We start from the raw sequence: 26,296 nt of genomic DNA on the forward strand, positions 1-26,296 counted from the left end.
TAAGTACTTAATTCATTCTGGAGGTCTGTTCTTAACCTGAAACTGTTCTTAACCTGAAGCACCACTTTAGCTAATGGGGCCTCCTCCTGCTGCCGCCGCGCCGCCGCTGTACGATTTCTGTTCTCCTCCTGAAGCAAAGTTCTTAACCTGAGGTAATATTTCTGGGTTAGCAGAGTCTGTAACCTGAAGCGTATGTAACCCGAGGTACCACTGAACTTTGTCTTTCTAAGCAGTTAGGAAAACAAAGGTAACAAGGAAAGTGGCTCTGTGCCAGATACAAGGTGCAGGCTAAAGCCTGCAAGATAAAAACATGCCTGATCTCTGCTTCAATTCAAGGCTGTTGCTATGGGAGAAGGAAGGCCCTCTTGGGGTGTTAATGCTGGGAACCCCTAAATTGTAGGCTCAGACTGTATGTGTGTGTAAATAAACAATACTGTATATCATAAAGACACAGCGGGCTCCACTGTCCTTCATGCCGAAGGGAACACAAACCCTGGGTTTATTCCTTAGCCATTTCTTCTCCTGAACATACCCCACAAGGCTGCAGAGGTTTAGATCAGATGGGCTATCTTCCCAGGTTGACAAGCCCCATCTGCCCCTCATTTCCCACAACAACACATGCAGAAACCACCTTCTTGATCATTGGACTCGCTATTGGTCTTATTTGCTCAATCCCCCAGATCCTGTCTTTACATGCAGGGGACAGACAAGTCCCTAACTCACATGACTCACCGAGGGTTTGAGACCCATGGGCTACCCTCAATTGGTTTAGCCAGCCCAGTTTCCCAGGGTGGAGCTGCTGTCAGCTTCTAGGGGCCCCATGTTAGAGGTGAGAGCAGGGTAGGGACTAAAGGCAGACAAACTACTCCAGAAGGAGCCCAATGTGTCCCCCACCAGAGACACTGCCCCTCCCCTAATACCCCATACACTCACAATGCAGGAATGGTCAGCAGACACAGATGCAAAACATGTAAGTTCTTTGAGTTTTAATACTTGTCCAGAACTAGAGAAATAACCCATAAATTTAAACCATCCACATATCACACTGCTCCAAAAAATGACTTCAGAACCATTTATTAAAGCAAAGTTTGTCTGCTCCAGACCGTCATCAGCTTTAGTACAGCCAGCTGCTCTAAAAGTGTTCCCTAGCTAGCATATGCCTGAGGTATATGAATTTTCTTCAGTAATAACTGAGGAAAAGAAAAGAAAAGAAATCTGTGGTGCCTGCAGGCATCTCTATCTACTATTCTTTATATGTAGAAGACAAAATTATTACAACAGTGCAATTATCTGGGGAACTAAAACTTTTTAATTCTCTAAAAGGTATTGAGGAAAATATTGAGACAGTGTTCAAGAGGTTGTTGAATTGTCCTTCATTTGCAACAGTGGAAAGCAGGTGCAAATGTTTAGCTCAGCTATGGTACTCTATGGAGCTAACACAAAACACCCTTCCTCAGGCAATGGTAGAATCATACAGCTGGAAGGGACTGAGGATCATCTAGTCCAAGCCCCTGCAATGCAGGAATATGTAGCTGTCCCATAAGGAGATCAAACCTGCAACCTTGGCATTATCAGAACCACTATCTAACCAACTGAGCTAGCCAGGTTATGTGGTTTTCATGCACACCATATCATCACTGCCTGAAGTACACTATTGGTACTAGCAATTAAAAGAATTACCAGTTTTATTATACACATTCACAGATCTAAGCAATTCAGAGGCTGGTCATATGGCAGGTGCAGAAAAGGTGGTAGCAGTTACAACTTTAAAGCAAGGATTTTCAAATTTGGCAGAAGTTATTTGCCTGAATGACTAAATGACTTAAAACTAAATGTAACTAAGGCAAAAGCCAGAACAGTTCATTTAGTAGCACTGTACTCCAAACCTAGACCCAGACAGCTTAACATGAAACAGTCTATTTTCAACATTCTTTTCTGAAATAATCTCTGGTTCTGAATATAAACCTTCATTTTTATCTTCAAGGAATTATTCACTACTGTAGATTGTATTTCATAAAAATATTCACACTAGACATTCCAAGAGAGAATATTTCATAGTTCCCCAGCCCCAAGTTCCTCCAAGTTTCCAAATCTTCCATTTAAAAGAACTAGGGGAAAGTCTAGGATGGAGAGAGGGTGTCCCCCCCCCCCGGCTTTTACACCTCTAGGACAGAAGAAGGTTGTGTGGCTTTATGTCTTTGAAACACTTTTACAATGTAATCCAATACCTGTTTACTTAGACGCTGCACCATCTTCAATTAGGCTTACTCTAAGGAAAGCATGCATAGCACAGCAACTTTAATATACAACGTGCTTTGTAATCCTTCATGCATTCAGTCTCACACCAAATGCAACATAACAATGTTATCTCCTATAATAATAATAATAATAATAATAATAATAATGGAAACCAACTAAGAGGTAGAGGCTTGGTCAAGGCGTAAAGTTTAGTTTGCCAAGCCCTAGTATGCTTATGATTTCAGCAAGTGTACTTTGTTACTAGCAACAACCAATAAACTGGGTTATTTTACACTTAGTTAACCCTAATTCACAGCCATAAGAAAAGAAAAAAGGAGGAGAAAGTATACTGTTGGTGTGCACCCAAATATCAAGTGTGGGGCGCTTCTGTAGGCTTAAAATTAGGTTTTGTACTTCAAAGATTACAAATAAAGGCATATAACTGAAAAAAAATCTGTCAAAATTATGAAGGCTACATGGGTATTGTTTTTTGCAACTTTTTTACACCAAATTTTACTCCAAGGCAGTAATTGGCAGGGACAAAATTATATAGCAATTAGGGCATGACAGCAAAAGCAAACAAGTACTGAAAATGGGCTCGACACTTCTAGTATCAAGCAGGTAATTATCACAGCAGCTTGAAAGGGGCATAATCAACCAAACTGACATCATCCCACCCACATAATAAACGTGAAATCCCTTTATGTCCAAAGTAGCTTTTACACACAGCTGGCAAATGTGGCTAGTCAATGTCTGACTCCTTTGTAGCTCACATTTCTTTTAGGCCAGTTCAGCGAACTACTTTTTTGAAGTGGAGATTTCACCTAATGTTAAATAACTTTCCACAGAAGCAGATAGGTAGCCGTGTTACATTGCCACTGTACTTTCATTTTAAAATTCAATAAATTTGATTAAATAATTTGTACCACTTTTAATGCTGATACAGTTTCACATTTTAAGATTTCTGATGGTATTTTAATGAATGTTCAACTGATTTAAAAGTTCTGTTTACATAGGTACAACATGGACACACAATTTACTTCTCTTTTCACACTCTTGTAATATCCAGTAGTAGATCTACATATATTAAAGACTGGGTTTTTAATTTATGCCTTTTAATAAATAAGTCTAAAAACTTCCCTGCAAGATTTTCAAAAATGTGTTAACGTTTGAAGCTGTTTTATAACCACTGAAAAATGTTCAAAACTCCAGTGAAATACAGTTTCATATTATTGCCTTTTACACCTTTTTTAAAGCCATCAAAAGAATAATTCACTAAGTTCATTTTACTATTTCCCTATGTAACTCTAAGGGGAAATCATTCCAGAGTCAGGCACCCATCAAAGCGAAGGCCCTTCTACATTTCCCCTCACTCTGAATCCTAGCAGAGAATGTGAGCAGAGCCCACCTGCCAAACTTAGCAGAAGTGGTATTCGCTGTTCCTACCTCACTGCTCCAGTTAATAAACTGGCAGCCACATTATGCATGCTCGGAATTATTTTCCCAGTTTCTGTCTCTTTATTTCCAAAGTGATCACAGCATGTAATGATAGCTTAAGGGGACAAGGAAAGAAGTGCGGTAAATAATAAAATTAAAAAAATTCTGTATAAGAGCAATCTACAAGGCTTAAATGCCACCAATGCAGCAGGCCAGAGAGCAGTACAGTACTGCATAATCTAGTTCTACAATTGCCAGGTGATAAAAAGGGGAGCTGTAAATTATATCCTGACCTCTCACCTGGTTCCCTAGTTTGAGTAACTTGTTTAGAATAAAACCAAGCTGCTTTCCACCAGTAAATACTATTCGATGCTTGTTTTGCCTCTAGCTCTACCAGTCTGACAGAGATCCTTCCCACTCACAATCTCCCTTTTTGGGCCACCTGTTCTAAAAGGGAGAGACTGGGGACACTGGCCAGAAGAGGGGCATGCTGATTACCAGTTCATCTTCAAAAAGGAAAATCTTTGTGTACATGCAATCCAGTCTTCATCTCCCTTCCTCCTATCCAAGATATATAGAGAAGAAGGATTAATACCTAAGGGTTGAGGTGCAGCATTGCCCATAAAGTCCAGATTTACTACAGTTAAATTGTAGTAGATATACCAAGAGGTCCTACCATGTGAGTCCCATTGGGGTGTCCTGGAGGAGTTCATGAGATCTAGAGGAGTGGAAAGAGATTAGAGGGTTGGAGCTAGGGGACCTGTGGGAGGATCAGAATGGGATGAGGAGAGTGGAATTGCAACCTCAAGGAACATCTGATCCTGGGAAGGGGTTCAGTGGCTTGGGGAATGGAGATCAGGATCCTGGGAAAGGGCTGAGTGGATTGTAGGAGGAACATCCCTTAGTGCCACAACAGATGATGGAGAGTGAGCTCCCTGAATGTGTTTTGAGTTCAGTACATTCCAAACAGATAATAAAGAAGACCCTGGTGGGCACATGATTCTGCAAACTCAAAGCACTTACCAAATCAGGATTTTTAAAATAGTTTTTTTTTTTTTACTATATTTGCCCAAATACTGACAAATCCCGTTTCACATTATTGAGCAATCACAATTTTAGTCACAGATAAAATAGACAATGGGACTCTCTCACTGGCATTATCCTAAATACACATATTGCCCTCTACAAACCTTGAAAAAAATGCCCATACATCTCCATGGGCCAAAAAGAACTAGTTTCTTTCTGTGCAGCCAGAAAACTAGTAGGATAGAGGGGTTGGGGAATGGATCAAATTATCAGAGCAGAGAAACTCAATGAAGTGCCCTCCATATGTTGCTAGATTTCAATTCCCATCAGTCCTAGTAATCCAGGTAAATGGTCATGGATGGTGGCTGTTGCAGTCTACAACACCTAGCTGGCAGCACACTGGCTACTTCTGACACATAATATATTTCTATTCTCTCATATGCACCACTGTAACATTGGTGGTCATAAGCAACAGCGTTACCATTGATACTTAGACAGTTTTATCAATAATTGCACATATTAATAACTTTTTGCACCTTACCACAACCTTCCAAAACCTAGTGACCTTCAAATGTTTTCGACTACAACTCCCATCAGCTGTAGCCAGGGCCTGGAGGACACCAGGTTAGGGAAGACTATCCCAGCACAACAGTGTTCTGTCCCTAGCAAACTAAAAACTAAATAAGTGTTGAAACTATAAATCATTTGTGATAAAGTTTAAACTCTCATAAGACATTTCAAAAGAAGTTTAAAACTTTTAGATGTTTTTAGCACATTACAATAAAATTTAAGTATCTAGAACAAAGAACAGGCTATAAGTAAAGGGGTCTCAAAACTTAAAATTTCCATATATTCTACTGACAACATTCTGTTTTGGTTTATGAAGCTTTAATGAAAGAACTCAGCAGACCTATTTAAATTTACCAGTACTGTATACCAGTACTTCTGTTTCTTGTACACTAGGTTTTAAAAATTAGACAATATAAAACTCTAACTTCTCAGAAAAACTACTGCTCATAGGCAATTCACACAGCCCCAACTTATTTTTATTGTGTTTATCTATTGTGAATTAGAGCTTGAAAAAGGTTGAGTGAGAAGTATTCACTATTTCATCTCTACCGATCAGGTGCAGTACAGATGGCCACAGGAAAATACCCTGCTGCTTTGACATTATTCCTTCAATGGGAAATGGAAAGGCAGATTTCTGACACAGAATAGGTTTTATATACTCACAGCCTCACAGTAAAAACTTAGACCATGAAAGCAGAAACAAAATTTAGTTGCATGAACACTTGCCATCAAAAAATTGGGTACAAGCCAATTTGTAAAATAAAAACCAGAAACAATAGTTTTATACACATCAGCAGTTAGCACTTTTAACATTGAAAGAGTAAAAATTCAACTAACGATCTTCAGAAAAACACTTCTTGTTTTTTCCAAGAAAGAATTTAACCAGATAATTAACACCTATAACTGGTACATGCTTAGTTATTGCAACATACAGTCTGTACTGTATTTTGTATGTACACTATACAAGTTCTTTATCTCATTGAGATTCTAGGCATAAGGATTAAGATTTTAAGATTCTATTTTTTAAAATAATTGTTTAAGATGCCTTTTTCTATTCTTTCCCTCCAAAAAGCTAATAGAACTGTATACTTTATTAGGGCAGATGACCATGTCCTTCAAAGACAATAGGGAAGCCACCCAGAACTACTAGAGAGATAACAGCAAATTACCTATACATTTTCCTTGCCAGATTAGGAGTCAAGCCAAAATGATATTTTAAGCCTGCAAATCAAAGAATTCATAATGGTTGCACCAAACTGTATATAGCTGAAGTTTCATGTCATGCCTACCATAAATGCATGGAGATAGAAGGCTGACATGTTAGAATATCGCTACAAATAATTTATGTCTTTTATGCACAGTAGATTGATTTAAATAAAAATTTCCACTTTGAAATTCATGTATTTCCTCAACTTGCATTCATACTGCATTGCATACTGGTTGCATCACTGCAACATGAACAGAAGGGGGGGGGGGTTGAGAGAAACACCTTACTCATTTTTGACTGCCTGAATATTCAGATCAACACCACTCCAGACTAGGGCACAGAGTGCTGTCATTCATAAAGCTTCTGTTTCCCCTCCAAGGATGCCTAGGAACAGGATCTGTACTAGGAGGTTGGGCCAGATAGACAGAATGGATATTCTGCTAGTACCCTGATGCCCATCAGTGTCCCAAACGAAACTGACAAAGAAGTCTCTTGTATAGTGTGATGTTGGAAAACTCCAAGACATTTGATATGAGGAGTTATCAACTTCCATGTGGAAGCTGCCTTGATTGGAAGAACTCCAGACTTCACGGCCACCATAACAACCATGTGGCTGTCTCAGCACATCTCTACCCTGATGTACAAAGTGTGGCATGCGCTCAATACTTTCCCCCCCTCAGCTATACAACTGTTCAGTAGGAGATAGAGTGGTAATCCCTGCACTGTCATGGACAGAACATTTCCCAGTAAGGTTTGGATTGGCAGCAACACTTCCCCCATTAAGATGATTTGCCCATGGAGACTGATAAATTCCTAAATGCTCTGTGAGATTTTCCAGATGATATGGCAGGCACCCCCATCAAAACCTTGGTCTCAGTGTGGATCAGCAACATGAAAAGGGCCATAGACATGGTCATTTCTAAATCCATCAGAGTAAGCTACAGATGCCCTGTTGTTTACAGGAATGCTCTGTTGTTTACAGGAATGCTAGGTGGTGCAAATCTTATACTGAACACAACAAAAAACAAGTGAGTGCACATATTGCATCTAATATGTGGTGGTAGTGATGACAAAGTAAATACAAAGTAAATATAAGGTAAAGGAAACCTGGACGGTTAAGTCCAGTCAAAGGCAAATACAGTGGTACCTCGGGTTAAGTACTTAATTCATTCCAGAGGTCCGTACTTAACCTAAAAGTGTTCTTAACCTGAAGCACCACTTTAGTGAATGGGGCCTCCTGCTGCCACCATGCCGCCGAAGCACGATTTCTGTTCTCATCCTGAAGCAAAGTTCTTAACCCAAGGTAATATTTCTGGGTTAGCGGAGTCTGTAACCTGAAGCATATGTAGCCCGAGATACCACTGTATGAGGTGCAGTGCTCATATCATTTTTCAGGCCGAGGAAGCCTCCGTTTGTCCACAGACAGCTTTCCGAGTCATGTGGGCAGCATGACTAAACTGCTTCTGGCATAACAGGACACTGTGATGAGTGCCAGAGTACACGGAAACGCCATTTACCTTCCCACCGCAGCAGTACCTATTTATTTACTTGCACTGGTGTACTTTCAAACTGCTAGGCTGGCAGAAGTTGGGGCAAAGCAACAGGAGCTCACTCCGTCACGCGGATTCAAATCACCGACCTTCCGATCGTCAAGCCCAAAGAGGCTCAATGGTTTAGACCACAGCGCCACCCGTGTCTCTGATGACACAGTAGGCTAACCTCTCTGTCATTGTTGCATTTCAAGTAACTATCCAATATAGTCTTGAGCCTTTGGAATCCTGGTGTGACTCATTTGTAATTGTGTTGTTTAAAAAGCTTAAGTCCGGGTTTTAGTTGTCCCCCTCCTATGGTTCTCTCCCCCTACCACACACTGAAAAGGAGCCATTAACTCAGAATAGAATGCCATTATTCAGTTTAAAGGACACTGTAAGTGTAGATTATAATTTTTAATGGGAACTGTTACATTCACGATAAATTCACTCTCTTTGTAAATCAAGCTTTTTTTAAAAAAAGAAACCTTTGCCGCAACACTATTTTTAAAATTAAATTTTGAACTTTAATGCCCATTTTTTAGGCACTGTCAATTCCAAATGGAATATTATGCTGCTAAAAGCAGGGAATGTCATTATATCATTTAGATCCATAAGTGTCATTCATATTTAAACAATTTCATGAAGAATGTTAATTTCAAACAGCCACAGAAAATTATTTGGTGTCACTCCTAACAGAACAATTTCAAAACAAGAAAGTACTGTAAACTAACACGAAGGTGTTTCTGCAGTATGCAGATGTGAATAGAAAAGAACGGCACAATTTGATACGAAACAAAGCAGCTGGTGGGCAAGAGCATATGCTAATCATGTTGGCCAGAATGTTTCATATTCTTATGCTATACATCTGTCCCACCCACCTGCTGCACTTTTTCTCAAAACTACAAGTTATTTGGGACAAAGACTGTGTTTATGCTGTGCGTTTATACAAAATAATGCAGCAGTATGCTGTATATAATTTGGGACTCTCAAAACCTCAAAACTATGATTGCTAATCTCAAAACATGGCTACCTTGAAAACTCTACCTTGCTATCTTTACCCAATAACAGATCTCACTGGAAAGGCTAGGTAGGCCTTTTGATCATTCTTTTAAAGTGTCTCAAACAACTATGTGTTGTACATAAAATAAATATAAAACATAGCCCTGCTCTCAGGATTACAATCTAAAAGATTGGTCATATGAGGAAAGGGAGGAGGAAGGAACAGTGTAAAGGAAGGAGATTAATTCAACATTCAACTTTTTATCATATTTATAATGGTTGTTTTTCTGCAGGGTTCTCAGGAACAGAAAAAATTCCTTGCACTGAAATAGGTACTTCATTCACTTTAGTTTATAAGCAATGTATTTTTTAAAAACTTTTTCTTTTAATGGATCAGAAGACGCATTAACAGAACTTATCCCCAGGTTAACGTTTATAGGACTGCAGCCTTAACAATCCATTCCTAATCATAGAGCAAAGAAAGGCTGATCCATAGACGGCCGTACTTCTCAACAAAATTTAATTGCTTTTAACAAAAAGTTAAATTTGTTCTACAGATCTAGCTAAACCAATGAGAGCCAGAACCCTCCTATTTGGTAAGTGCCATTTGTTATGGTTTAGTTGAAACTAGAGAAAAGAACTTTTCCCAGCTGTCAGTTCATATATCTGCTCAGATGGACAATACTTCACCAAACAGGAGGAGATCCAAGTCCTTGAAACAGTTCTATTCAGAATAGACCCACTGGAATTAATGGGCATTATTAACTTAGGGCTGTTGGTTTTTATAAGTCTACTCCAAGTAGAACTTAGCGAGATACAACCCATGGGAAGCTGTCTTATACCAAGTCAGACCTCGGGTCCATCTAGCTCAATACTGATAACTCTGAAACTTCTCCACAGTTTCAGGCAGAAGTCTTTCCCAGCCTTTTTTAGATGCCACTAGGTAGATGGAACCTGGGACTTTCTGCTTGCAAAGCATGTGCACTACTGCTCAGATATGGCCCTTCCCCAACATAATACCCTTATTTGCAGGATCTTTGAATATGTGCAAGTTTAAAAGCTGATGGATATACAGTCATACTTCGGGTTGAAATTGCTTCAGGTTGAGCGTTTTCGGGTTGCGCTCCGTGGCGACCCGGAAGTAACGGAATACATTACTTCCACGTTTCGCCGCTCACACATGCACAGACGTTCAAAATGACGTCACGCGCATGCGCAGAAGTGGTTACGTTCTGCTCTGGATGTGAGTGGGGCTCCGGAACGGATCCTGTTCGCATCCAGAGGTACCACTGTAATTGTTACAAGAATGTGGGCCCAAACTTATATACAGATGATGAGGAATATGAAAGGATTCGATGGTGCAAACAATTCCCTTAAGGTAAGATACTAACTGTACCAAAGAAGAGTCTTTCTTTTATTTACTGGTTGTTACAGAATTTCATACTGTATCTTAATTAATGAGAAAATATCTAGAATTTCCCAGAAAGAACAGGGAGTGCAAGGCAATTTAAGATATACCCTGGCCTGTCCTCTATTAAGTTGTGTGAGTGCTAGATCTAGCTCTTCCATTCATTTCTCCTGTATTGAAACATAATGTTGTTGTTGTTGTTTAGTCATTTAGTCGTGTCCGACTCTTCGTGAACCCACGGACCAGAGCACGCCAGGCACTCCTGTCTCCCACTGCCTCCCGCAGTTTGGTCAAAGAAACATAATGTAGGCTCCAGCATATTTCAGTTTTGTTTCTGTTGTAAACAGCATCACTAATGTCAGGTTGACTTTACTGTTCAGGTTGCAAATGTATTCCAGACAGCCTTCATCTTCACAAGTGAACTACATACTACAGGAGTAGTAAAAGCTAGCATGACTAGACTGAAAAACACTAAAGATTCAAGTCTATAGTCCCCTGCAGAAAAGTCAGTCAGCATTCAGGTGTCTTACATTTCTAGACAATATGGAATCACCCCTTTTGCTCTTAGTATACCAGTTGGTGTCATGGGAAACAGATGCACTTGATCATTAAAATACTGTAAGATGTAAATGTTCCACTTTAAACAATTCTTCTTTCAGAATGACTGAAATAATTAATTTAACATACTGTTATTCCTTTCAAGTTAGAAAAGAAGCTGTTCCCTAGAGATAATATCTTATTTCTCATACCATACAAGGCACCATGATAGTGACAGTACATAACGTCTCATCCAGTGCTTAATGATTCCCCTCCCCCATGACACTCCAATCATGGTTTTAGATTTCTTGGAGTTATTTACATTGTAAAAAAATCTTACAATATAAAAGCTAATTTATATATCCAATATACAGTAAATACCGAAATAATGCCACTGCATGCAGTAAAGTGAGTCATTAGTGACTTTAATTTTTTTTTTGGTAAAGTACGGCTAATATTTCATGTTTCGGAATAGAATTGCACTGATAAGGCTCATACATTTAAATATGCACATCTCCTCACAGTGTTTTAAAAACATGACAACACTTGTCTATATCAATTCTTTGCTTGCACTTCTTCAGGTGTCACTTTTTACATGACAGAAAAGATACCCACCTACACCCAACCCCCCACAAACTTATTATGGTTTAGAGACTATATTACCCTCAGAATTCCTAAGCATGAATGCAGGGCTTCTTGGGTATGAACTTTTTTTAAAAAAACTTCCATAGTCAATAATGAAATGTGACCACACAGATAATTAATTGAATGGCAGCTACTTTGTTTCCCTGCTCTCCATCACAAGTGGTGTGGCTGGTGGTCTCTTTTGCCTCACAATTAAGTTACAACACACCTGAAATTTTCAACCTTACTAGTTCTTCTTACTATCCTCTTCTTAAAGTTCATATTGGAGTAAGACAATCTTCTCTATTTCCCAACTGTCTAACTGTCAGATATAGTCATCTACCTTTCTCAGGCTGTCTCAGATGTAGTTTGATACATGGGCACCACTGGTAAGGTAAGGCAGAACAAAGTGTTCATTCCCTTAATATTATTATTAGTGCCCCAAGTCTCCAAGGTTAGGCTGCTCTCAAAGAACATTACAGTGAATGGCTTATGAAACAATCCAAGAGGACTACTTACCCCCCACCTCATTGTATCCACAAGGCTCAGACCTCCATGTGCTGCTAGAATGTCCCCTGTCATATTTCTTTTTACTGCTTATTCTACCCTGCCCTCCTCTGCTGCCATTGAAAATTGGAGGGGGGAAAGCAGAGTGCCACCCTTGAGAAATAGAGGTGGAGAACCAGTAGGTTCTAAATTGCTCTGCAGACTTGCAAAGGAACTGTGGCCATTCACTTACCAGTTGGCTGCAAGAGCCAGTTTTTAAAAGCCTTAGTCCACTCCATGCTTGGCAACAGCTCTCAGATTGATTGCCCTCAACCACTAAAGCATTTTGTTCAATGCATACTTTATACAGCTGTGGTAGTGCACACAGAACAGCAGATCCAGCTGGTGGTAGAATGGGAATCCTCAAACAGAAAAATCCTATTGCTACCTCTTCCTGAGGCTTTGGCTCTTGGGGCAGTCAGGCAGTGCCTCTTCCCTACTGCATATATTGGAACTGGAGAAGACTCAGAAGAAATAGACAGGTCGGGGGACTTCTGGATCAACATCCTCTGAGACTCATTGCAAAGAGGGACTACAACAGAGTTACACTTTATGAGGGCTAAATGCACTCCCCAACCCCACATGTGGTGCAAACCCTTTTTCCACAGAGAAAGAGAGATCTCTTTACTCACACCTCCACAACTGTGGTGCCACAATCCTGATACCAAGGAAAAATGGGCTTTCAGCCCAGTCTTCAACCTGGAAAACTCTGCAGCCTGCCCAGCCCTTTGGATGCAAGTCTTTCCATTCCCTTGCCCCTTCCTTGTTTGATGCCTCAACAATCAACTGTAAACCTGCACCCATCTCCAGTTAAGTTCACATTAAAAAGGCCTTGTCTGCTGTGCTGTATACAGCCTGCTACAAATTCATTTCTTTCTTTATTTTAGAAAACTGTTTGTCTGTTTGTTATGCATTTGGAAAGTTCTTAATATATTGTAAGCAAATTTTGCATGGTGGTTCCTGATATCAAAGAAGAGGCTTTAGACTATATTTGGATACAACTGGACATGATGTTGAATCAAAAGGGCGAGTTGAACCTTTCAAGACTGCACTGTTTTTTTGTTTTAGAAATCCCAAGCAATGCCAAGTATGAGGCTGCAGATAAGCTACATTATGAACAGTCACTTAGATCTTTGGAGAAATTTTACTTGTGGTACCATATCCTATGGAATATCACTGGATAGTTTCACTGCAATACAAAATATGCCCTTCTGCTTGCCATATGTAAAGCACCATCTATTTACATCAGGCATCTTGTGAAGATACATATTTTTGCCCTGGCTTTCCCTGATCCATAAGGTCAGAACCTGCTACTTCTGAATTCCTGTTTATCTGTCTATCTATTACTGTTGCATTGTTTTTGTGCCATTTGCCTGATCCAGTAAGGCTCGTCGTATGATCTTACTAACACACATGTGTGCAGAACCAATCAGAGGGGGGCCAGGGGGACCATTTGGCCTGAGGCCTCAAGCTCAAAGGAGGCCTCAAATTTAGACACTTGTCGATGTTTTAGTATTGTATAAATTTTGTGACTTGTTTTCACGTACAGTGGACTAAAATGTGACACACACTTTCAGCTTGAAATGGCTAGGAAAGTGTTTGTTAGATAAGTTTCAAGATTCAAATTATGTCTCAGTCTACTTTTCATGCCTTGTTTTGGTTTTGGGTGCTGCATCTTTCATTTCATTATGGCTAGCGGCCTCAAAAGTGGAAATGGCTGGAAGTAGCCCTGAAAGGCTCGCCCGTGGGTGGGTGATGCTTACAACCTGAATATGGGAATTCCTCAGAGTCACAAGACAAATCATACTTCTAACCAGTGCTTTTTTCTGGGGGGGATGCAGGGGTACACATACCCCTTAACATTCTGTGGATCTAAGTTTGGCCTCACAATGAGTAGGAAAATGAGAGTACCCCTAAATATTTTTTTTAAGAAAAAAAGCACTGCTTCTAACAGAACAAAAAGCTGACAAGGGAAAGGAAAAGAGAGAGCAGAAATACCACTTCAAGCTCATTTGCTTTAGAGATAGGCTAGCTTTCACAATCACAGGATATCTTACAGCACAATCCAAGCCATATCTACTCAAAAGCAAGTGCCATTGAACTAAACAGAAGCATTACCAACTTACCAGGAAGTAAGCCTCATTGAGCACAGTGGGACTTACTTCCAAATAAATACAAATAGAACAGTGCTGGTAAAGAGTCTGATTAGAAACATTACTCATTGGGAGAGGGCAGGGAAAAGAATGAAATATATTCTATATAATGTACTTTACTTTTAAATACATTACGCTAAATGTGGTGAACAACAAGAATAACTATGCCTGTTTCCAGGTTGAACTGACAAAAAATGTAAATAAAAATGATCAGACTAGTGTAATATAAAACGCCAAAGAAACAAAACAAGAAGAAACTACTCATAAACTACATTTTTCATTATTCTAGGATTTGAGATTACATTGTCCAGATGCAGAATCGAAAAGGTTGGTCAGCACTACAATTTGAAGTGATGTAAGAATAGTAGGTTTAAAACAAAAAAGTAATTTGAAGCTAAGTATTATTCATATGTATAAAAAAAACCCAGTATAGTAAAGAGTCCCTGATCTGTGATACATCAGCACAAGTAGTGTTTGAGGAAGCTGTATTCAAGGGGTATGGAGCAACTGCTTTCATAACATTAAGAAACTATTGTATAGTGCTCTTTAGAGAGACATTAATGAATGGCTTAGCATGAATGCAGCTGCATTGCACTGCTGACAGAACAGTATCTTGTCCTTACCCTGTATTTGTCTTGAAAGTATCACAGCTAAAAATATTTTCAACTACAAAGCATTGTACTACAGGGATTCTCCTATTGTGCATGAAAATAGTACCAGCAGTGCTTGTATACTCTCAGTATACTATTAGGACAGCTGTAGTTAGGATTTTTATTTAGGCATAAAAAAATTTTCAATAGAACTTTTCATACAATTGTATGGTAGTGGCAATAGCTTTGTAAAACCAAGACAGACCTACCTGCCTCATTATATTTTCAAGCGGGCACGAGTCGAATAATGTGTATAAAGTGCTGATATTTTGAAGTGTAATGCAATTCTGCTATGTTAAAAATTCAGAAATGAAATAAAATTAAACACTCCAATTTTATGATAGGATAGGTGGCTGATGTGTCATAATGTATATCTAGCACCCGATACTTTTTAAAAACTTTATAGATATTCAGAGTTACTAAGGAATTAACCCTATAGGCCTTATATGTAGAGAACTCCTTATACTGTGTATCAAGTTCACTGAAACAAACTAGTTACATAACCTATTCTTTCACTTATGACCTATTTCTTGTAGAAAACCAATCATAATTTGAAAATGTTTGGATACTATGTTTAATTTACAATGTTCCAGAAAACACTCTTTAAAGATATTTCATTAGAGGCAGGAATTGTTATATTAAACATTCTATTGAAGTTCTGTATTTACATTGATTCCTTAAATTATTCGCAAAAATAAAGAGATTCTCTAGTGACTTTATTAAACCTATAAATCATATTCTCTAGTATATCCTATTCAAGCAAAGAAAAATGCAGCATTCAAGTAGAGACAAAAGTCACATATGTCATTTGAAATAAGTAAATTTCTGATATCTGAACAAATGTATTTTAGCTATAAATTAGTTGCTATGCCAGAGCTGGATTTTTCACTTGATTGCAGAGTGTTGTGCTTGTTATTATGAATATTCAACACACATGGATATAAACGTTTTCCTGACAAGCAAAAGATAACAAACTGTTTCGAAATATCTCAAGTGTCAACTTAAGCCATTCGGATAACTTTCCTGCACGGTGCCTCGGTTACTACTATCCATCGTTATTGCAACCCACCATCCATCTTCACAGAACTGTAAAATAGCCTGTCTGCCATATATAGCTCCGGGGCTCCTGTCATATTTTGCCCTTTAATACAAAGAAGTTGACGGCAGGGTACTTACCACCGTTCAATTTTTTCTGCACAACGTCATCCACAACCGCGTAACCTTTCACAAAACCCGTAGGAAGGATGAAGGAGCAGGCATCGGTGCCCCAAGCCGATTACCCGAAGGAAGAAGTTATTTACATGTTAGAATCCAAGCCCAGCGTCGCGTGGAGAGAGACAAATTGTTCAGCACTCCCTTAGATCAGCCATATTACTCTCCCAAATCAAACAACACTTCACTTCCCAAGCTGCTTCCCTAGCAGCCTCGGCGAAGACAACTGGCAGGCGCTCCCCCAGGCGAGTCCTGCCCTCACCCCCACCGCGGGCACTGCTCACAAATGTTATTTCCGAGCCCCCCAAAACGCCGCGGAACTTCACCCCTTACGGAGTCCCCCATCCAACACTAGAGCCGCCGGAGGAAGAGGAGGAGGAGGAGAAGGGGAGGGGAGGAATGAAGAAGAAGAAAAAGCAGGGCTGGAGAAAGTAGATCCGACTATTCCGAGCGCCACAAATGTGCGGACTGGATTTCTCCCACCAAGGATCCGGAACGACGAGCCCCGGCCACACTCGCTAGGAAAGCCGCCTCTGACTTAACTCTTTCCTGACCAGGTAACAATGTACTGTGTTTGACAAACTGATATTGACTCAAGCACAATAACCCTCGCTCTCCAATAAGCTCTCTGCCGGCACAACAGAGGGAAAATGTTGGGCAAAATCAAGGTGAGGGTTTCATGGTCTGACGGAACTCACGTTCATATTTGCGTTAAGAGCTGCATGTCCAAAAGCCTGTGGATAGTCTCAAAGCAGGGAGGAAACCTGTCATCTCAGGCCGTTAAGGGCTTCAGTCTGCCTCCCGTGAATAGTTCCATAAGCAGGGAAAGAGAGGCCTTGTTTTCTCTTGCAAAAGAACTTAGTTTCTCCACCTCTAATGTATGTGTGTTAACCTTACAATACAATTTTAAAGTAGAGTTTTCATTCAACTTACTCTCAACACACTGGTACCATTTCTTTCTCTGTCCACTTTCCAGTCCCTCAACTAGCTTCTGCCAAAAATACAGTTCAAGTGAACAAAGGAAGCGTTATGTAACTTTTATTTCACTGGAGTTTTTATTCCTGAGCTTGTCCTCTAAAAATATCACAAACTCACCCAGTTATCCTTCAAAACTAACCTATCCACCACAAGGTCTTAAACCAAGGAGGACACTGTATGTTTCAAGCAATGTTAACTTGTGCAAGATTAAATAAGCTTGATACCACTCTTTAGATTATTAGAAAATCAACAATTATCTTCATGCCAAAATTGAAACCTATTTTTCGGCTAAAATTCATATGGTTTTTAAAACAAGAATAGTTTTTATTTAACTTAAGCTATTTCAGACTTTCCCCAATAATGCAAAATTTCTGTTTGGTTAAAAAGACAAGGCTGTAATCTTATGCTCATTGACTTGGAACACTTATGATTGTAATTTTAAAACTCGAAAATCTGTGGGCCTTACTTTGAAAGAAATGAATAGAAACAGAATGCATGTGTAATTGATACACCAACCTTATAGATACAGTGCAATTTTGCTGCATCTGACACAAAGTGTATCAGATGCAACTTCAGTGCAGTCAGGGCAAGATTTACATCACGTGTCCAGTCCTTTACAATACAACAATTTTTAATCTGGAAACAGTGGCTACTACTTAATTAAGAAGGACCAATCCACCGCCCTCCATCAGCATACCATTTTATGTTGGCTCAGAATAGTGAAATATGATGAAATGAAAATATACTAAAATCTATTGGGCTAACAGCCACTCTGCTATCAATGCTATCTATGCCACAGAATAAACAAAAAAATTCCTTCCAGTAGCACCTTAAAGACCAACTAAGTCAGTTCTTGGTATGAGCTTTCGTGTGCATGCACACTTCTTCAGATAAAATATGACATATTGGCATCCCTTAGGGAAAGAGCTTGCTGGTCAGCTGGAGTTTAAACACATATATAACTCACAATAGCTATGAGATACAGAGGCTGGGATATCTTACCCCAGAACTACCAATGTGTTGAGTATCTGTCATCTTTTCAGAGGTATTACTATGCACACTGTAGGATTTTTAATGAGATACTTCATGTCAGTTGACTTTAAAAAATAAATTGTAGTTTAAAATTGCTTCTTCTATATTACAGAATATTTATACAATGAAATCTGTTATGCTACCTTTCTCATAAGGAAAAATAGCACAAGAAATGTTGGGGGAGGGGGAGATTGCCCATAATTCCTGGATTTAGTAAAAGTTAAAATTAGTAAAATTTAGTAAAATGTTACTAAATTAGTAATTAGTAAAATTTACTAATTTTAGTAAAATACTAAAAAAATATTAATTTTTTTATTAGTAAAATTAGTAAAATTTAGTAAAAGTTAAAATTAGAGGGACGTGGGTGGTGCTGTGGGTAAAACCTCAGTGCCTAGGACTTGACGATCGTATGGTTGGCGGTTCGAATCCCCGCGGCGGGGTGAGCTCCCGTCTTTCAGTCCCAGCTCCTGCCCACCTAGCAGTTTGAAAGCACCCTTAAGTGCAAGTAGATAAATAGGTACCACTTTACAGCGGGAAGATAAATGGCGTTTCCGTGTGCTGTGCTGGTGCAGGCTCGCCAGAGCAGCTTTGTCACTCTGGCCACGTGACTCGGAAGTGTCTCCGGACAGCGCTGGCCCCTGGCCTCTTAAGTGAGATGGGCGCACAACCCTAGAGTCGGACACGACTGGCCCGTATGGGCAGGGGTACCTTTACCTAAAATTAGTTCAAGGTATGATTAAACTTTGCCAAACCCCCTGGATTTAGTTATGCTGATATGCACAGCGAGCTCCACAGAGCCAGCTGGATGGGCCATTAAAGGGTAAAGGTAAAGGTACCCCTGCCCGTACGGGCCAGTCTTGACAGACTCTGGGGTTGTGCGCCCATCTCACTTAAGAGGCCAGGGGCCAGCGCTGTCCGGAGACACTTCTGGGTCACGTGGCCAGCGTGACATCGCTGCTCTGGCGAGCCAGAGCCGCACACGGAAATGCCGTTTACCTTCCCGCTGGTAAGCGGTCCCTATTTATCTACTTGCACCTGGAGGTGCTTTCGAACTGCTAGGTTGGCAGGCGCTGGGACCGAGCAGCGGGAGCGCACCCCGCCGCAGGGATTTGAACCTCCGACCTTTCGATCGGCAAGTCCTAGGCGCTGAGGCTTTAACCCACAGCGCCAAAGGCCAGTGATGGCCCATCAAGGAAACCATCAGAGGGCAAGACTGCCAAGCAAGAGTGAGTGGGGGCCCTTCTGTGCAGGGTGATAGTAGCCAGAAGCAAAGGCCAGATTTAGGATTTCAGCTTTGAATGAGTAGGCTGTGGGGAGGTCCCTGGCAGCGAGGAGGAGATGAGTTGGTAGATGAGCCATCTACCAACAGAACTTCCATCTTATATGGACTGAATATTATTGTATTGGCCCTCATCCATTCATGATTCCAAGCAGTGGTTAGGGTTGAAAAGCAGCAGCTCTGGATGACATCAGCATAAAGTACACTGACATCTCATTCTAAATCTCCCATCCATCATGGTAATCCATCAGGGCAATGAAAGCAGTTTCCATGCCAAGATCAGGCCTGAAACTAGAATAAAATGGGCCAAGATCATCAGTTTCATCCAAGATTAAATGCACAGGGTTCACCCACTCAACTATCCTGTCAAAAGAGGCAAATCTCTGCCATCAGCTGATAGTTAATAAACATTCCTTGGAGTCCAAGGATTTTAATACGGAACAGGCTCACTTTCAAGGTGGTGTAGTTTGCTCACCCTCATAAAGAAACAATTGTCATGAGCCCCACAAAGACTTATTGGCGGGGGGGGGGGGAGGAATGTGATGTGAGTCTGGAAACCAATTCTGGAGAAGGATACAGTGGCTTGGGGGGTACTGATCTAGTTGCTCGGGAGTGACCAAGTGGATTGTCAGGAAAAAGGCCTGCCTCAGCAACAGTGGACATCCCAAGTTCGGATGGAGTGGTAACTGTCCCACCTCCAGCTAGCGGAGTGATCCCTGCCATGGGGAGGCACCTTGAGTCTAGGTACAACAGTGAGCTGGCACTCTCACCCTGACCTCCATCCTCAAGGATGTGACACGAGTTGTGACAATATGAGCAGAATCAGCCTACTTACAGGAGTGCCCACTTGCTTGCTCAGTCCCATAACTGTGGACAGGACCTGCACAAATGACTGTGCCTACTCTGCGCTTCAAAAGGGAAGCTCAGGGTGTGTGTCAAGCTATTCTTTTATCATGTTTTTCAGTCAATTATTATCCCCCCAAAGTCGCTCATATCAATTTTTAAAAGTGAGAGTCAGTTTGTAAGCATGATGGGAAGATCTAAGAAGACAAGATGGGCAAAGGAAGGGTAGTGAAAGGAAAGGGGGGATCAGTTTACAGTCAGATGATGCTATTGAGGTATAAGCAGGCATTTATATCCAGTTCAGGCCAAACAGATCTTCCCTTGCTGTTGTTCTCATGTGAACTAGTGGCTGTTGCTCTTTGGCCAAAGGATGGGACCAGAATGTTCTCCCTCTATGCTTCTGTGACCCCAGGGCAACTGTTTGAGCAGAGTGTTCTTTCTGACATGGGAAGGGGCACAAGTTACCTGCAGCAGATGCTTCTCTGGCTAATGAATGAGACAGGCTGGTCTTTCCCCTGTCATGAAGCTCTTACTAGGAGGCATGGGATGCAACATTCCAGTGCCCCCTGATCCTCTGGTCAGTGACAGAGACCAAAATGTGCTTCCCTTTCCTATGAAAGTCCCAGGAAAACAAGTTAATAATATTCAGAAGTAACAAAATATGTTATTTCCACAATCACAACTGGAAGTTAGCCAGTTCTATAGTAACACAAAAAATAATCAATCCATCATAGCAGATACTCAGAAATATATCAACCTCCAAAGTTACAGGCAAAAATAAGGAATCTGAACTAAAGGCAAACAAGTCAGAATCTATGTTAAAGATATGCCTAACCAACCTTTTTTCAGAGTACAGTGAAACACACAGATCCCTTGATCCAGCTAAAGGAAGTATGCATATAGAAGCAGGCTTCCATGTTTGTACACTTCATTGGAAAAACACCACAGTCACAACCAGGTTCATGAATCCCTTCAGGCATATATAAGATTTTATATACATACAATGGAACTTTTAATTTTTCCACCTCACAAACCAACTTTCCTTACAGCATGTGAAGATGCTTCCTAAGATGCCCAAAGTTTTAAAGGCATCTTGTAAGGGGGGGTGGCATCTACAGAAGTATCACCAAGTTTATGGAGTCCTTTAAATCAGGATCCAAAGCTTATGTATATTGTGTTTTGATCCCACACAATTAGGTAATGTATAATTATATTGCCTCTTCTTCCTAGATGTCTTCTAGATCCAGTCTTCTGGATTACATGTAATTAAACCTTTTAGTGGCTTCCTCATCAACCGGTGTTGCTCTCACTTTCTCTTTTCCTTATGAAAAGGCATTAACTCCACCATCAAGTTATTTATACCTGGCTTAGTGTTTTAACATCACCTAATATCTGGATTATATCTGGTCACTGCATGCTTTTTAGTGAAGAAAACACTATATTTTACTGAGAAGTCGCAATCCAAATTACACATGTAAAAATCAAATAAAAAGTGGTTGGGTGGATTGCAGAAAACCAAACAAAGGACACCTATAAAAAAGTAAGAGTACACAAAGATGTACTGGAACAGTTAAAGAGAAGAAAGGGAAATTCCACTTTTATGGAGAACTTCCATTGTTCTTTCATTATTCATTTAGCATTGTATCAAAATTATATATTATATTAATATTTTACATGATTGGTTGTAGAAGGTAATACCTTAAAAGTAGCTACAATACATAAACAAGTCTAAGATTTATAACTGATTGTTTTTAAAAAATCATTGTAGCTTCAAGGAAACTGATTATTTGAATTCATTCCAATCCCATTTTAGAATGAAAATTTTGGGATGGAACAACCTTTATTGCTCTAATGGATGGCATACATCAGAGAATGGATGGAGTAGTGCAATCCTATTAGTTTTCCTGGATTTCTCAACTGCTTTCCGTACCATCACCCACAGTAGGAGTTGGGATGGTTGGTTGGATGAATATTTATCTTCCGTTCACTTTTGACATTAGCTTTCCCCACCCCCAGTCTGTTTCCTTCTACTCTAATATCAACGTGCTGCTAGAGAACAAGGCACAGTGGTACCTCGGGTTACATACGCTTCAGGTTACATACGCTTCAGGTTACAGACTCCGCTAACCCAGAAATAGTACCTCGGGTTAAGAACTTTGCTTCAGGATGAGAACAGAAATCGTGCTCCGGCGGTGCAGCAGCAGCAGGAGGCCCCATTAGCTAAAGTGGTGCTTCAGGTTAAGAACAGACCTCCAGAATGAATGAAGTTCTTAACCCGAGGTACCACTGTATTAAGAAAGGGGTAAAGTTTAAGGGTTGCCCTCAGACTTTATTGAACTGTAAGTAGCAGATTGAAGAGATACAAACTAAATGATTTCTAATGTAAACAACAGTCTAAAAGGTTCATAGCAAGTCAATTTGTTCCCAGATATGGAGCAAATTAATTTGTCCACCATCCCTGCTGAGGAAGCAGTGGCTCCAGTTTTTCCAGGAAGGACTGGTCTCAGAAGGCGGTGCTGGGGGATTTCTGCCCCAGGGCCTTCCGCAGACAGGGTGCTACTGGGTTCCACCTTGTCCACACAGTTTAATATCTACATGAAACTGCTGGGGAAGTCATCCAGATGTTGGGGCTGCAATGTCATCAGTATGCTGATAAAATATAGCTATTTGTTTTCCACCTATAAATCCCAGGGTTGTTGTGGAATTCTAGAATTTTGGAGGCAATTTGGGGATAGGTGAAGGTGAACAAGCTGAAGCATAATCCAGATATGCTATGGGTAGAGAAATCAGATGACCTCAGTAGAGGGGTACAGCAAATTTGGAATTGAGTTGCATTTCCGCCAAACGAACAGTTTTGCAGTTTGGGGGCTCTTCTGGACTCAGCACTGTCTACATAAGTAGAGAGGCTAGTGGTAGCCAGCCCTGCCTTTTGTGAAAGTAGGCTGTTAGTCTACTGTGGATCTGACTTACCTAAAGAAAGTGGGTCAATGTAATTATGTATGTGTTTAAATCTGGACTCGAATTTTTAAAAAGGTAAAGGTAAAGAACCCCTGGATGGTTAGGTCCAGTCAAAGGCAACTATGGGGTTGCAGCGCTCATCTCGCTTCAGGCCAAGGGAGCTGGCATTTGTCCACAGACAGCTTTCCAGGTCATGAGTAAACTGCTTCTGGCGGAATGGAACACCGAGACAGAAAGAAGAGCACACGGAAATGCCATTTACTTCCCAGGCGCAGTTGTACCTATTTATCTACTTGTGTTGGTTTGCTTTTGAACTGCTAGGTTGGCAGAAGCTGGGACATAGCAACAGGAGCTCACCCCATCTTTCGGATTCGAACCGCTGACCTTCCGATCACTAAGCCCAAGAGACTCAGTGGTTTAGACCACAGCACCACCAGCTCCTGGACTGGACTAGAATGCAATGTGCTCTACCACAGAGCTGCCTTTGAAAATGACCCAGCAAATTCAGCTGGTATAAAACATGGCCATTTGACTCTATCACACCAATTCTGTGCTAGTTCTACTGGCTGCTGGTACATTTCTGGGCCCTGTTTAAATACCTGGGCATGCTCATTAAAGCCACAAATGGTTTGAGGTCTGGTTATTTGAAGAATGTCCTGTGTTTTGAAACTGATATTGTGGGTCCTGCTTTTTGTCCTGCCTTTAGGTCAGAAAGATTAATAAGTCTTAGGGACAGAATGAAAGGCGCCCTATAAATATTTTTTAAATAATTAAAATTTTGTGCTTTGATACTGGTTTAGCTCTGATAGTGCTCCATTCAGTGTGGCCCAGGAATCGGCAACAGGAGCAATGAACTAAAGAAAAAACAAAGCTTTAAAGCCTTATTAATTTTAAAGATTTACATGCTGCCTTTCAGCCATGCTTCCTGGGTGATTTGCAAAAACAGAAAGAGCACACACAGAGAGACACAGACACACACAAACTTAAAGGCCTAGAAGAAAGGATAATATCTTCACCTCATCATCTACTAACTCCTTTAGTTTCTCTCCCTATGGATGCTGTGCTACATGGACCATATTTCTAGACTCAAGCCTTTCCTAGGCACTTAAGACATTTCTAGAGGGAGAGAGGACAACTATTCAACTACACCACCACTCAAGAAATGTCTTGTTATGAATCCAAGATGCAATACCTACAAAATAACTAATGCTTAAGCACCTGACATGCTATGCCCAGTAACTCATTGTGCTGTTCACAGCTGTCTCATTGTTAGTTTTGCTACACCCATCTCATCACCATCTACTGCCTTCATTCTAAACTTAGAAGTGTCTTTGGGTAGAATACACCTTGCCATTGTGAGATGCAGATGTTAACATAAGGGAGTTCTATCCTAGTGTAGGGTATCTAAATACAAGCTGATAGACTTGTTTATGGCTTTGGGGTGAATGAGCAAGTAAAATTTTTAATGATATCAAGTTAAAGTTTTAAGTAGAGGTTTGGTTTTATACATATGCCAACACTCTATATTCATAAAATAAAGTCTATGAGATTTTGCCTCTGTAAATTCAAGTGGGGGAATGCAAGCAGCATTTCAACTTATTCTAATAAAAGGGTGCATTTTCATGACTTGATATGGGAATTTCTAATTGTTATTATGTAATAGCAGAATAGTTTATCCCATCATTCTTTAATAGCAAATATTTCTACTAATCATAATAAGGGCTCATGTGTCAGAGTTTTTCTTTCAGCTGATTGGAAATTGTACTCCCATTTGGGTTAAGTTTTAGTAAGAATGGGAAATGCATAAATAATTATTAACAATCACAGCATCATTATTACTAATAATCATGTTGAGATTCTTAGGTTACATACCTAAACACACTTACTATAGAGCAAGGCCAATTGAATCAGTGACATTTCTGGGCAAACATGTATAAGATTTGCAGTTAATAGAAAAATGCATGTTGTCCCCACCCCCGAAACAAAATTAATCCAAATGAGTATACAATTTTTGGTTTATTGAAAGAAGCTATTTAGTTATAATCCTAACTCTTGGCTGGATCGCAGCTATTAACTGTTTCTTTTGATAGGGTGTCTTCTACTTATAAAGGGCAATGCCATGCCAGTTAATGGCACCACATTTCATTCACAAGGCACTTCAACTACTTCTAGACTCTCTGGATAAATTCATACAACTGTTTTCATCCTACAAGAGGTCCATTTTTACATTCACTTCACAATATGAGCAATGTGAAAAGCTATATTTGGAACAGGCCAAAAAGGTGTTGCATATGCATTCACAACGAATATACCAGTCAACATTCAAAAAGCAAGCTTGCTGAGACCTTAGTTGCACACACATACATTCAGCTATTACAGTACAATAATGGTTTTGTTTATATTTGTTTATATTACCACTATGACTGGCTACTCTCTATAACAGAACACACAAAGCAATCTTATTGACATGCTAGACATCTGAATTAAGCATAATCCCACTAGAAAAAGGAAAATGATACTTTATGTAGTAATCTGTTTTGAAAGGGAAATGTCCTTACAGTGAGTTTTTCCTGCACCTTCTGGAACTTGAATATGATGCAAATATGATGCAGCATTTATAGTAAGAAGATCTATCTGCCATTACTTTTTAAGCACCAAACAACATGCTACCCTACTTATTTTAAATTTTCTTGCCTTCATGTGACCTATGACACTTTGAATTAATAATCATAATTATTGCTTATATGGGTTACTATAAAATATTAATATGAAGTCTTGTAGGAATTGCAGAAGTACCCAGAACATGCTTGCAAGGATCACTTTTCTGAATTCATTTCAGTATAGTAATATTAAAACTTTGGTAAGAGAAACATCATTAAAATGGTTATGTTACTTATTCTGCATTTTTGTCACACAGCCAAAATAAACAGGTATAACACTAACATTTCAGCTTTGCTGGTTAGCTTCACTTTGAGAGCCTTCATTCAAAAATATGATGATGTTAAGTCTATGACCTTTTTTATTTAAAAAAATGTTTTATTACAATTGAAACTAAAACTATCCTAAT

The 26,296-nt window shown here is 39.9% G+C and overlaps 1 protein-coding gene across 22 annotated transcripts in view; it reads right to left on the reverse strand.

The window, feature by feature from the left end:
• KMT2C (lysine methyltransferase 2C) overlaps positions 1-26,296 on the reverse strand; it is a 151,828-nt gene that overhangs the window by 119,813 nt on the left and 5,719 nt on the right. For 2 of the 22 annotated variants that reach the window (XM_083704431.1, XM_083704428.1), the window contains exon 1: positions 16,104-16,597. The exons of 18 other annotated variants lie outside the window; for them this stretch is intronic. The gene's annotated coding sequence lies outside the window, so the exon portion shown is untranslated. Of the gene's footprint in view, positions 1-16,103; positions 16,606-26,296 lie in introns of those variants that run through there. 2 more of the 22 variants (XM_083704430.1, XM_083704432.1) reach the window with 2 other exon arrangements.

This window comes from Podarcis gaigeae (assembly GCF_964106915.1).
Source record: "Podarcis gaigeae genome assembly, chromosome: 12".
Taxonomy (NCBI): domain Eukaryota; kingdom Metazoa; phylum Chordata; class Lepidosauria; order Squamata; family Lacertidae; genus Podarcis; species Podarcis gaigeae.